The sequence below is a fragment of the Neovison vison genome, chromosome 11, assembly GCF_020171115.1.
Source record: "Neovison vison isolate M4711 chromosome 11, ASM_NN_V1, whole genome shotgun sequence".
NCBI classification, from domain to species: Eukaryota; Metazoa; Chordata; class Mammalia; order Carnivora; family Mustelidae; genus Neogale; species Neogale vison.
In genome coordinates, this window is record NC_058101.1 from 198,016,586 (window position 1) to 198,031,590 (window position 15,005).

Here is a 15,005-nt window from a genome sequence, read left to right on the forward strand (position 1 = left end):
GGACAGGTTCAGAGGGGAAGAAGAGAAAAAAAAACAATGACCACTACCCTAATAACTACTCGTGACTGATATTCCAGAACACTCAACAAATACAAAGTCACCAAATTGCATACTGGTTTTGTTTTTATAAAAAAAAAAATGTATTAGACTTTTTAGAGAAGAAATTGGAACTGGGGGTGCCTGGAAGGCTCAGTCAGTTACACGTCGGCCTTCGGCTCAGGTCATGATACCAGCCCCACAGGTCCTGAGATCGAGCCCCACAAAGGGCTCCCTGCTCAAAAGGGAGGCTGCTTCTCCCTCTGCTCCTCTGTGTTCTCTCTGTCTGTCTCTCTCTCAAAAAAACAAATAAAATCTTATAATGAAAAAAAGAAAGAAATTGGAACTGGGTATGGATGAAATTAAACAACAATTTTTTCTCAAAAATGTCATGCCTATACTATGTAAAACTGATAATGACAATATGACTTTATATACCTATGTACCTATGTACATATAGACATACACTGCCATGTATCAACATATATTTATTTTTTTATTTAAAGATTTTATTAATTTATTTGAGAGACAATGTGAGCATAAGCAGAGGGAGGGGCAGAGGGACAAGCAGACTCCCCACTGAGTGGGGAGCCTGACATGGGACCTAACCCCAGAACTCCGAGACCACAACCTGAGCCAAAAAAACCAGCAGCTCGCTCAGCCAACTGAGCTGCCCAGGTGCCCCGCACAACATATATTTATTTTATATCTATAATATGTATTTTCATATAACATATAAATATATTAATAATGTTGATATATATTAACTGAGGAAGAACAAATGCATAGAACTATGAGTCAACTTTCATTACAATTACGAGAAAACACACTGTCGTATGAGAAATGTGGAATGAATGGATTATGAAATAATGGATGGATTTTTTTCCTTTTTGAAAATTTCTCTCATGCTATTAGCCTTATAGTAATGAAACTTCAAACAAGAAAATCTAGGATTTTTTTGGTTTGAGGGGGATTTTTTTTTTCTAAAACAAAACAAAACAGAACATTTCTAAGCACTCAAGCTAGTACATTCAGTGATCTCCAATTTTGAATTTAAAAAATGACAGATGTATATTAGGTAAGGGACCTTTAGGAAAATTACTTTTCTTCTGCTAATGTCACACATAGTTCTTAGTTTATTTGCATTGTTATTCTCTAAATTCTCCCTAAAATATAAATTTAAGAAGTGTTAAAATAACTGACAAATTATGGTATTTTTTAATTTGGAACAGAAAAATTCCTTAGCACCAAGTTTAGAAACCACCAAGAATACTTGGGTTTGAAGTGAAACTCCAAATAAAACATTGGGTAGTTAATCATCTTCTTTTTAATACTAGTGTTTTTCTATTTAAGGAAAGGATTACAAGTTCGGGTTGCATTTTTTTTTTAATAACCCTCTCTAAGAACCGATTGCTTTTTTATAAATAAGAGAGAAGCACATGTGCTGATTATTTTAACACGTTTACTTTATTTGGTTTTCAGGTAGACAATTCTCACGAAATGCCTTTCCTCTCATTTGCTTATGTGCTCTGCTCCCTCACTATCCTCAAGAAATCATAAAAAGTGAGAGTGTTTTAGCCCCTGGATCACATTAATGTCCTATGCGTCTGTGTGTCACTAAACATTTAGTAATTTAATATACATCTTTACTCTAACAGCTAAACATAAAAGAAATGGCTAAAGTTTCACATACATTTTTCAGATTTTTTTTTTTTATTGTGAAAATCACTCAAAACCTTCCTGGTCTATGGACGACACACTTTGACATCACTGATATTTGAATACTTTGTCCATGTATATCCTTGGCTATGGTTATTGGCTGTCAAATTCTATTTATTTTCCACATGAAATGAGGTATTTAAAAATATCTGTTAGTAATCGTGGAAGAATTCTGAAATACTGAGACGGAGACAGAGAGAAAGTTGTACAATGCTACTAACATACGGACAGCAAAAGAGTATTAACCTGTTGAATTGGAATTCACCTTTATACCTACTTTTTCTCACAATATCTTTATCTTCCCCAAATTTTACATACTTGAAAATCCACTGAGACTTCAGCCAAATGAGTTGCTTATGTTTTCTTTTTTTTTTTAAAGATTTTATTTATTTATTTGGCAGAGAGACAGCGAGAGAGGGAACACAAGCCAGGGGAGTGGGAGAGGGAGAAGCAGGATTCCCGCTAAGTAGGGAGCCCAATGTGGGGCTCGATCCCAGGACCCTGGGATCATGACCAGAGCCGAAGGCAGACACTTAATGACTGAGCCACCCACTTATGCTTTCTTAAGCCCTTATTTCACCTTGTTAATGAGACTATAGAAAAACATTAGAATTATTACACAATAATACAAGTTCCATGAAAGCAAGAACTTTGGCAATTCTGTTCACCACTATGTCTTGACCTCACGGGACCACACCTGGTATACACTTGACACTCAATCCATGTCTGTCACATATTTGTTGCATTTGTAGAACTAAATCACAAAAATATTGAATTTAGGAATTAAAAAATTGCAAATGGAAACATAATCAATTTTGCCATCTACAACCACAAGAATTATTTTTCACAACTACTTTCTAAAGTTGAATCCCTTCAATTCTGAGCCTCTTCTAGAACCAGATAGAGCATCATTTTCATCAGTGTGGGCTCGCTCACCTTTGCTGACATGCAGAAGTTGCTGCAAAGCCCAATTCAGGGAGTGGGATCCCTCTGGTAAACTGTCATTTAACACTTAATGACCAGCTACTCACCTGCAGGAACACAGGCCACACCCACAGGTAAACACTAGCTCACTCCGCCTTGGTCTAAACAGACACAGGGCATCTGAGCCTCCTAGTGGACTTTCCATCTAGCATTGGGAGAGCTCACACCGCCAATGTGTCCTTAGAAGGCTGGAAATATAAATGCACCTTCGTGCCTTTCGCTTTAGTCTCTGCGCACATTATTTGCAAACCCCCCCCCTTTGAAGTCCAAGACCTGGGCTCAGGGCTGAAGGTCTTCAGATGGCTCCAGGAAACGGTGTCACGTGGTGTCATTGATTCGCTGCCCGGACCCTGGAGCACCCCACAGGCGGAACTCACGTACCTTCCCTCCCCTGAAATTACTCTCTCGGGCTGATCTGGCTCTCAAAAGAGCCGACCTCTCTGTCTGGAGTAAAAGTGAAACGAAATGCATGAGGAGATCTGCTGTAATGCTGGCTGGGATAACTCTGTGTCACCCTCACTCTGTGTCACCCCCGGGGCTAGTGCGGCTCCTCGGTCCCCACTACCCCCTGCCCGGCACCCTCCCACGGGACCCACCTCGCAGGGGTTCCCTCCATGACACCGATCCAGACAGCAGCTCCTTCTCCCTCCATGTCTCTCCCAGGCTGGGGGGCCACTCTCCCCTCCTCTCGCTGTCCTGAGCTTCCCAGGCCTGGGGTATATGCCATTCGTCTCCAGTCCCCAGTCCCAGAGTCTTCCCTATCTGCTCGGGCGGCAGGAATCCTCCGCTTTGAATCCCCATAGCACTTATTCCTGGGCAGAGAGGGGCTCCTTACTCCAGCTTCAACCCAAACATCCCTCCGCTTGTTTGTTGTCTATGTTGGTCTCCGGGGAGGTGTTAATTTGAAGAATGGATGCTGTCATTTAAAAAAATAAATACAAGCATAAAAATCCAGAACCATTGGTCTACAGGGCTAATTTTGGTAAACATCCAGTTACCAGATGATTTCGTGTTGAGTCCTGCCTTGCAAAACAAATAAGGAGGCTCCTGAAGGGCAGAATATACCTTATTCTTGGTAGGTTTCCCTTGGAAGGTAGCATAATGCTATGTACGGGTAAGTGTTCTAGAATCAAAGCTGAGTAAATGAATTTTACTGCTAGAATATATAACACAGATATCTCCCTACCTTACCCTTAGGGGTGCCAGGAATTTCTAGATCTCAGTTTGACTGGCTGTCGCATAGAATGTATGTGTGTGTGCATGTACATACATATATATACATATATATAGTGAGTGTGCAGAGATACATAAAATCATTGAGCCATATACTTAATGCACTTCACGTCTTTCACTGCATCTTGTTAGTCCTCAACTTTTAAGTAAATAAACACAACTTAAAAGTAAGAAAAGAACATAGCTACTCCACGGGCATTAATCGAATCTATACCTTATTCCAAACAAGGCATAACGTTCCACATTTATCGCCCCATCAGTCCCTCTTGTGACTACACACAAGACACTGAACATGCGTGTCTGAGACGATCGTGGTCCTTACCCTCTCAGGCTTTATAGTCACATGAGGAGGATAAACCCTTAAACACGCAATTGTAGTTGGGAATGATGTGCGTGCACTGAACCAGCAATGCCCTGACAGAAGCGACAGAAACATCCAATTTTGTAACTGGGAGACATTTGGGGCACCTGGGTAGCCAATCGGTTAAGGGTCTGCCTTCAGCTCACGGCATGATCCTGGGTCCTGGATCCCATGGTCCCATGGTCCTGGGATCGAGTCCTGCATCAGGCTCCCTGCTCAGTGGGGAGTTAGCTTCTCCCTCTCCCTCTGCCCCTTCCCCTCACCCTGCATGCTGTGTTCTCTCTCTCTCTCTTTCTCTCTCAAATAAATATTTTTAAAAATGGAGTTGTGAGGCCAAGTGGCCACCCCTGGGCCCAGGCACCTATATTCCAAGCTTTGATGAAATAAACACACTTGACTTGAAGAATATAGTTCCACAAAAGCAATTCCCAAACTCCAAACACTGTAAGAAGCTGAGCCTAGAAAAATAATAGCATTTCATAAATGGGGAGATATTCTTGGGATACGGGCCTCAAAAGAGAAATGAATACTTATCCCGAGTCTTTGGGAGGCTCAGAAAAATAACTTCTTCACTTTTTGCTTTTTTAAAAATGGTTTTCTATCAGCCATGTTTCTTTACTCTCCTCCTACACAAGTCTCTGCCCAAACAGTATTTCAAGAAAGCAAAAGTTAAATTTTAATTTGCTTTATTTTAGACAAATCTGGCCAATGCACTGAATAATTAGTTTTAATCCCCCAATGAATATAAGCTTGTTCCTAACATCCTACAGAATTTAACATTAAATGACAGGGGCAGAACGTTTGACACTTCCCTAGAAGAAGGAAAAATTTACCCCCTAAAATTTCCCCAACACTTAAAACTGAGACACAAAATGGCAAGATCAAATGTGACAGAGCTGGCAGGACATGGGAAGCTGAAGCAGGAAGCTCTGTTATCCAGCCTCAAAGATAAGGTTTAGACAAGTGCTTTTCAACTACCCAGGAGGTTGTAGGAAGTAGCAAGAGGTGACAGTTACACACGGCTTGAGTATCAGTTCTGGTTCAATCTCAGCTCTGTCACTAACTTGTGATGTGATCTTGAGCAAGTCTGACCAACTCCCACACTTCTGGCCCTGATCACTATGGGGGGGGCACAGTCCTATCATAACAACACTAGCCAACACGCAACAGCAAATAACATAACAGTTACTCACACACACACACACACACACACACACACACACTACTACAACCAAACATCATTGCCATCATGGGACTAGAGCTGTGCTTGGGGTGGCTGGATAGGACGAACAGATGACAAGTCATAAGATGTACATTTTTGTGTGGAAATTTCAGGGGTGCCTGGGTGGCTCAGTGGGTTAAGCCGCTGCCTTCGGCTCAGGTCATGATCTCAGAGTCCTGGGATCGAGGCCCACATCGGGCTCTCTGCTCAGCAGGGAGCCTGCTTCTCTCTCTCTCTCTCTCTCTCTCTGCCTGCCTCTCCATCTACTTGTGATTTCTCTCTGTCAAATAAATAAATAAAATCTTAAAAAAAAAAAAAGAAGTCAATTTCAACCTGCGAATCAGCTGGTTGAACTATTCCCCTTGCTGCGGTGTCTGCTCCTTTTCAATCCCTCTTCCTGTCTTTAAAACCTGCCCCTCAGGGGCGCTTGGGTGGCTCGGTGGGTTAAAGCCTCTGCCTTCGGCTCGAGTCAGGATCCCGGGGTTCTGGGATCGAGCCCCGCGTCGGGCTCTCTGCTCCGCGGGGAACCTGCTTTCTCCCCTCTCTCTCTCTGCCTGCCTCTCTGCCTACTTGTGATTTCTCTCTGTCAAATAAATAAAATCTTTAAAAAAAAAAAAACCTGCCCCTCAGCTCAGAGAGAAACTAACTGGGATTCGCCCTTTTGGTGACAACGATATAGGGTCTTGACAAAAGCAAATATGGGGACTCACTAACCTTCTGAGTATTAATTTCCATTTTGCTCTTCTATAAAAATGGAAACCAAGAAATTAGTGCTATGGCTTGAATTTTTGTGTCTCCCCCTGCCAAAAAAAAAATTCCTATGTTGAAGACTTAACTCCCAGTGTAATGGTATTTGGGGAGCAGGATTTGGGGAGGTGATTAGGTTTAGATGGGGGCATGAGGGTGCGTCCCCTACAAGAAGATTTGTGTCCTTATTACAACAGGAAGAGACCAGAGCAGATGCTCTGTCCTCCATAAGAGGACACAAAGAGGGCAGACATCTGCAAGCCAGGACGAGAGCCCTCACCTAGAGCCAAGCATGCCAGCAGCTTGATCTTGGCCTTCCCAGCCTCCAGAACAGTGGGAAATTAAATTCTTGTTGTTTAAGCCACACAGTTTAATGGTATTTTGTTATCACAGCCCATGAAGACTAATACAGAGATGATGCAAAAAAAAGAAATACATATATAGTAATAAAAACGATTTTTTAAAGTAGCCATTGTTAACAGGAATGATTCGAAGGGGAGGGGTCTGGCATTTAAAGGTGGCCAAGGGGGGCGCCTGGGTGGCTCAGTGGGTTAAGCTGCTGCCTTCGGCTCGGGTCATGATCCCGGGGTCCTGGGATCGAGTTCCGCATCGGGCTCTCTGCTGAGCAGAGAGCCTGCTTTCCTCTCTCTCTCTCTCTGCCTGCCTCTCTGCCTACTTGTGATCTCTCTCTGTCAAAAAAAAAAAAAAAAAAATCTAAAGGTGGCCAAGGACAGGCCATGTGCTGCCTCTCCTCTCTACCGGCCACTCGGGGAGCACACAGTATGGGCACTGCAGATGCCCTTTCTTAATTCCTCTCACTTAATCCTTGCAGCTGCTCTAGGCAGCAGTGTTCCTGTCCCCACGTGACAGGTGAAGGACGCAAGGAGCTGGGTCCCAGTAGAGAGCTCAGGGTCTTGCCAGGGCTGAGCTGCAGAGATCTGGGCCCACCTCTGCCTGGGGGAGGCGAGGGGAAAATGTCTACCTTATGCCACTATCTTTGAAAACCTCGCACCACACGGGAAATGGGTACCTATCCCCACTACGGCTTTATAGGTAAGGCATAGAGACTCAAGGAGACTCACTTGGACATTGAGTCTGCATCCTGACAGCCTTCCTCTCCACCCCATACCCAGCTTCTGGCTCTTTCCCCCTCTGCACCTCCACAACCACCACCTCGCTTAGAATGGCCGTCAACTCTTGATGGACATGTCAACTGCCACCTTGCTGGTCTCTCTGCCTGCTGTCAAGCCCATCACTTTTGCAGACCATACAACCAGGGCCGTCCTTATAAAATGCTCACAGATGGAAGTGTCAGTCCTGGCGCAGAAGCCTCAAATGTTCCCCAAAGCCATGAAGAGAGGATTCAGATCCGTTGCGATCCAAGACACAAGGCCATGTTCATCAACCCGGCACCCTCCTGATCCTTTATGAGTCATTACATCAATTTCATTGGTCGGCATGGGTAATGATGAAAAAAAAAAAAGAAGAAGAAAGCAGAATATCAAATATCAGGGTAGCCTGCCTATTCTAAGAGCATTAGTCTTGTTCAGCTATATGGGTCCTAGCACACGTGTGCACGGGGTCACAGAGCCTGTCTGCACGTGTGTGTGCAGATCCATGGTGCACCGTCTTTTGCTTTCTCTTCCTGCACTTTTCCAACTCTTCTGCACTCAGGGTGGGACCGGAACAGGTGCAGACCACGTGAGAAACTCGGGAGACTGACCCTACATTTCTCCAGCCTGAGTTTTAAATCTATTCTTGGGAAAATGTCTCTTAAGAAGGAAACAGAAGACACTGGAAAGAAAGCAAATACTAAATCGAAAATAACAGATTTTTCATTTTGATACCCAGCAGCTGAGCTACTTTGTAACCTAGGTCGATGGCCTAGCATGCAGGTCTATATTTAACTGTGTCTTAGCCATGGACATTTGTGTCAGGAATTAACACAAAGCAGACATCTACAGTAGTCTCAGAACAGGGGAAAGGGGTTGTCAGAACAGCTGAAATAAATGACAAACGCCTTTATCTGAACTTCAACGAGACACATACAACTTCCTCTTTCCCCCGCCCCCAAAAATATCTATAGAGTGACTAAAGCTGGACCCAGCGAACTAGGACACACACCAAATCCAGTTCCGTGGCCCAGGATCCAAGACTTGTCTGTCCATCTTCAAGAGGCCGAAAAAAATCGAAACCCTACAATTTCATTGCAGGTGAATATCATTTGAAATTCAGATTTTGGTGTCCCTAAACAGAGCCTTCTCGCACAGCCACGCTCAACAATCACATAGGTCTGTGGCATCACAGTGGCAGGACTGAGAAGCTATGACGCAGACCATATGGCCCACAACACTGACAACATTTACTCTCTGGCGCTTTAGAGGACAAGTTCATCAATCCCTGAATTCACGTTTGTTCCCATGAAGGCCCAGAAATGCTTCCGTCCTTAGAAATGCTTTTGCACTCAGACACAAAAACAACTTAATCTTCTATTTCATGGGCTTTCACGCCAAGTTCTGAGGAGTCCTCTAGGTCAGGGCAATGCCCCTGTGGGAGACATGCGGACAAGCTTCTGAGACTCTCCCTCCCCCTCCCAAAACGGGGGCCTTTGCTTTCATCCTTATAAATTGGGATACTATCATTTTATTTGAAAAAGGGTTTTCTTGGGGGGTAAAGAGAAAAGGAGTTTGGGACTCACTGTGACCTATTTTATCTGAGAAATGACTGCAAACTCGAGCCAGTTTCAAAGGCCACGAATAAAAAAAACCATCGTGCATCTAAACCCCACAAACCAGGATAGCAAGCCCGTTAGCCCTCTGTCATGGGCCACAGCGTGGACACCCAACACGGTGTGTTATAGGAAGCCATAATTTCTGTCCTCAAGTGTTTCCCTCCACCTCAGCTTGACCCCACGGGCACACAGCGCTGTAGTATACTTTATTAAATATATAAAATTACAAAGCAATTTGGTTCACAGGTCCGTATTTTTGCCACACGCCCATTTTCCTGGTGGAAGCCAAATCAAAAACTTTAAAGAAACTACAAACAGGGTTGCAGGGTACCTATAATTTATTTTTATAAGTAATGAATCATTAACAGGTTCTTCAGGAGGTAATTAAAGGTAAACTGATAGCAGTTAACCGTAAGGCTCAGAGTTTTCGTGTTTGCTTTTTTAGTAAACCAAGAGTCTTCCATACACCATTCAAAGCATCTGAAAAATCAGTTTAGTCGTGCAGTAAGGAACTAGTAAACTGATAGGGGCTAGGTCCCATCTAAATAAGCTGGGCTAATACATTCTTGCAAAGACACAATCTCGCAGGAAGCCAAGAACAATAATTCCAAGGTGGGCTTCTTAAACACTCCAATCATTGAAGGCAGTAAGAACTACCAGGGAAACAGGGAATTACCTGTGCGTTACATTCTGCTGACTATATGTTGTAATGAGCTCAAAGAGATCGAGTGACTTCATTACCCATCTAGTAGTTGTGTGTTTTTTTTTAAACAGGGTTTATATGAGGAAATTAATTACATAAGCCACACACCAGCAAAAACAGAGCATTTGCTGAAAGCGATGCCAGTATTCATAATTTCACAGGTGCATTTTTTTCCCTATGAAGGACGCTCTGAAGTTGCTATGCCTTCGTGGGAAACTAGATGGCCCGATAGACGTGTTTATCCTGCCCATGATTTTTCAAATCTTGATTAGCACAAAACCAACTCGACTGCTTTTTTCACTGCTCATCCAGTAATAGCTTCTTAAAACAGAGTTCCTCTCCGCCATCCTCTGGTATATATTTCAGAATGCTTTAATGAACTGTTTATTTTTCCTGCTCCTGTTTTCTAAACCTCTTACCTGTTTAAAAAGTTGTGGTCCCCTTCGCACCGTGGGTATCGTCCAATCATTACGCGGTACTCCTTCGACCTGTGCGAGGCTGTGTGTCAATGACAGCTTCCTAAAACTGGAACTAAATAAATGAATAAAAAGTTGTTCCAAAATAGTGAGGGAAGCAACTTCCAAGTGAATCTTACTTTAAAATAAGAAACAGGGAGCACCTGGGTGGCTAAGTTGGTTGGGCATCTGCCTTCGGCTCAGGTCATGATCTCAGAACCGTGGAATCAGACTCCCTGCTCAACAGACTCTCTCTCTGCTCCTCCCTACCCCACTCTTGCGTGTGCTCTCTCTTTCTCTCTCCCCCCACCCCCACACTAAATAAAAGAAAAGAAGAAACAGGTTGGACAGTTAGCGGGGCTGGGGAGGGACCAGGGAGCTGCAGGGTTCTGATGATCAGTGATGTTGCGTTAAAAACTCTCTCCCACGGATCTGCACCGTGTCTCTAAGACATACTGCAATCACACTCCTAAGCATTTCTGTAACCCTATGACTAGATTAAGACCAAATCTCAGGGCACGGAAGCGGGGCGTTCTGGCAATTTTGAAATATGCAGAGTAGACAAACCCCACAGTACTCGAATTTCCACCAAAACTGCCATCTATATAATCATTTGGGTTTTTTTTAATTCGTTTAAGTTTTACTTAAGTCATGTCTACACCCAGCGTGGTGCTCAAACTCGCGGTCCCGAGATCAAGAGTCGCGGCTGAGCCAGCCGGGCAGGTGCCCCTTACGTTACAGTCATTTTTAAAGGACTTCTAAGAAGCCAAGTGAAAACGACGGCAGTTTCATACAGTCAAAACACAACAAACAGCGTCCGCCACCCACGCACTCACACAGGAGACCTCACACCTGTGCTAGGAAAGCATCACCGCGGCCGGTGCAGGGTCGCACTGACCGCTTTTCTTTGCTCGCCCCCTGGTGGGGAAACCAAACCCGAGCCCGCCCGCGGAAGGGGAAACAAACAGCCACGAAAATCCACTCTTCAGGTAACAAGAGTCGACTGTACAAGGACAAGGGCAAAGCAAAGATATTTGAGACAAACACAGAGTTTTCCAAAGAGGGTAGGAAGCATTGTTTTCGATTGTCCATCCATTCTCAAAAAATTCCACCTTTCATACGCACTGCCTACCTCGAACGACAAAGGTATTAGAACATTGCAATCTAGGTACCAAAGACTTGATTCCAAAAAGCAAAATTATTTTTGCCATCCCCCCTTCCCCTTAACTTCTCCATCCCTAAGACATACATACACACACACACACACACACACACCAGGAAAAAGAAAGGAATCTTTGCCTGTTGAGTCTTTCTGTACCACCAGCCTCCTCTGTTCCTCTAAGGTTTTTTTTGTTTTGTTTTGTTTTGTTTTTGTTTTTGTTTTTTTAAGAAAAACAAGCAAAACCCCTTAGAGTGTTCACCAAAACTAGCTATGGGCCCAATACCAATAGAATTGGGGTATCCTGAAAGTTTATCATTTCATAATTCATACCAAAAAGTTCTATGGATTCTATATTCATATAATCTGCATAATATATATGTGCCATTTTATCATATGTAACGTATAAGAACCAAAAGAACTCGGACATATTTCAAATTATTTCCATGTAATTATTATCATGAATTATCAGTGTATATTCATTATAATGCAACTAATATACATTTTTGTAATGGCATGAAAGGTAAAGTCAAAAATCTACAGTTCTATGTCTGGCTGCCATCACTAACTGACTCTGTATCCTTGTGATGAGACTTTCAGGCGGGAAAGTAACTTTCTCAACTGTAAAAGTACGGACTGGAACAGAGAAATCCCCCTAGGGTTTCCTGAGGCACCTCTGTTGGTTTTCTAAAGCCACATCTTCTGTTTCCCTTGTTCACAGTGCCCTCCAGTGGCTCCCGGGGAAAAAATCAAGTAATTTAAAAAAATTTTTTTTTGCATATTCATCAAAGACCCTTAAATTTAGTGGCAAAGACCCTTACATTTTTAGATCCGTGTGATGGTGTCCACTTGGCGAGGGGATGGTCAAACCCAGTCTAGATGTCACCATGATGGCGATTTTTTAGATGAGATCACTGGCACTCACTAACATCAGGTCTCGTGGAAGGCTACACTTCCTAGATCCCATTCTCCTGGACGCAGCCACATGTCCGGGCTCACCAATGGCTTATGAACAGAACAGATGTCTATCGCTTCTGGGGTGAGGCCACGAACAGCCCTTGAACAACTAGTTGTTCCCCTTCATAGAAAGCAGACTAGAGCCACATGATTGGGTCATGGACTTTGTATGAGAATGACATAAGGCTTAAGACTTTAGAGACACCAAGATGTTGGGATTGTCATATCATCATAAAATAGCCTACTGACCGACGCAGACACTCTTCCTCTGCTGACCTCCAGTACTGCTGCCGCTGGGAGCCCCTAGATCACCACCATATTCACCACCTTAACGAACATGCAGCCTCAGAAGATAAAAACCAATCCCAACAGATTAAGATGAGTCCCAGCAATAAGTATTAAAAGTCACTGGATCTCAAAACGGACAAAAGATTTGAACAGACATTTGTTCCAGAATGGTATATAACTCACCAATAAGCCCACGGAAAGATGCTCAGCATCATTAGTTGCCAGGGAAACACAAACCACAATGAGATGCCGGTTCGCACCCTCTAGGAGGGCTAAAATAAGAAGGATGCACCATCACAAGTGCTGGTGAGGATGTGGAGAAACGAGAACGCGTACGCACTGCTGGGAGAATGTGAGACGGTGCAGCCGTTCTGGAAAACAATCCGGCAGATTCCTCAAAATGTTCAACACAGAGCTCCCTTGTGACCGAGAGCTTCTGCTTCCCGGTACCTGCTCCCCATCCACTCCAGCCCTAGCACGAGAAGATGCGCGGTTCCTCCACTGCCCCTGTATCCCTGGGCCGTAAAGATGGATGCCTCTTCCACCCAGAACTTCAAGCTCCTTGGGGCTGAGCGCTCAGGCCCTTGCACTGTGCCAACACAGGCAATTGCTTACATCGGTTTGTTGGATGAATGAACGAACGTCTTCCACTGAAATTCAAAGCAAGCAGCTAGTGCTCAAGAGCCTGTGTGTTCTCCTTCCCTTACAGCAGCAGCATCAGGAGACGAAAAGAACGCGGGTTAGAGGCAGGAGTTTCATGATTATTCTGAGACACAATGGAAGACTGAAGGGATTCTAGAGTCCCCCCCGCCCCCGTGGGCTTTCATTCCCAAGTGCACGGCAGAGACGCCAGCTCCACACTCCCTCCCGGCTCCGCGCTATCTTGGGTCCAGAAATAACAAACCGCCGGCCCACACAGGCCTGGGCTGGCCAATGGTTCAATAGCTTTCACCATGTCAAACCTCAGAGATCCAAACTGGTTCAGATGAATTCAATACTACACTATTTGGGGATCCTCCGAGACTGTGACAAGGAACTAACACAAAGACTGGTGAATGCTTTCCTGCTTAGGAGGTGCTCGCCTGCCCCGTGAATTAAAAAATAGAACACTCTTGTACCCATTCTACAGACGGGAAAGTTGAGACTGGACCAGATCAAGTGGCTTGTGTTAGGAGGCTCCCGGGTTCTAAAGTGGAGGATCTTGGGACGACACATTCTCCCATCCTTTCAACCTGCTTGGGTTAAGCTCTTGTATGCCTGGGGTGGGAAAAAAAAAATCCAGCAGAACGATCTTCTTCTGTGGCACTTACCTGGGGAAACCACTCCATGAGAGTGATTCAACCACCCCCTCACTCCAGTGGCATTATCACAAAATACAGTCGGACAGGGTTGGATGATTCTGGACCCAAGTGCTCCACCAAGGAACCCTGAACGGAGTCTCGATACATCACATAAACACGGATCCCACTGCAAAGCACAAAAGCTCCCATAAGATCAGAAAGCGATTTGGGGCCTTTAGTCTGGGCCTGACGTTTTGCAGGTGGTTATTAACTGCAGCAAAATGAACTTTAGCTAAATTTTAAGAAATTTATTAAGAGCTAAACGCATCAATGCTAAAGCTCACTGAACCATACCCACCAGAGGGGAGAAATTTTAGGAACACAGTCACCCTCGATGATCTGAATCTGGTAACAAATTAGCAAAATAATCTTAATGTGGACTAATCTTCCAAAGTCATTTCAGATGCAAAAGAGTCAGTATGGCACAGCAAAAAGTTTTAAAGTGAGGGGGACCTGTAATCCACCCGGCAGAGGTGCAAGTAAAAAGAGACAGAGTATTCTTTTTTTTTTTTTTCCAATTTATTTATTTTCAGAAAAACAGTATTCATTATTTTTTCACCACACCCAGTGCTCCATGCAAGCCGTGCCCTCTATAATACCCACCACCTGGTACCCCAACCTCCCACCCCCCCACCACTTCAAACCCCTCAGACTGTTTTTCAGAGTCCATAGTCTCTCATGGTTCACCTCCCCTTCCAATTTACCCAAATTCCCTACTCCTCTCTAACGCCCCTTGTCCTCCATGCTATTTGTTATGCTCCACAAATAAGTGAAACCATATGATAATTGACTCTCTCTGCTTGACTTATTTCACTCAGCATAATCTCTTCCAGTCCCGTCCATGTTGCTACAAAAGTTGGGTATTCATCCTTTCTGATGGAGGCATAATACTCCATAGTGTATATGGACCACATCTTCCTTATCCATTCATCCGTTGAAGGGCATCTTGGTTCTTTCCATAGTTTGGCGACTGTGGCCATTGCTGCTATAAACATTGGGGTACAGATGGCCCTTCTTTTCACGACATCTGTATCTTTGGGGTAAATACCCAGGAGTGCAATTGCAGGGTC

General features: G+C 44.0%; 1 protein-coding gene across 1 annotated transcript in view; it reads right to left on the reverse strand.

Moving 5' to 3' along the window:
- Positions 1-10,178, reverse strand: part of STOX2 (storkhead box 2) — a 176,211-nt gene extending 166,033 nt beyond the window's left edge. The window contains exon 1 of the mRNA XM_044225642.1: positions 10,156-10,178. The gene's annotated coding sequence lies outside the window, so the exon portion shown is untranslated. The remainder of the gene's footprint in view (positions 1-10,155) is intronic.
- Positions 10,179-15,005: the final 4,827 nt, after the last annotated feature.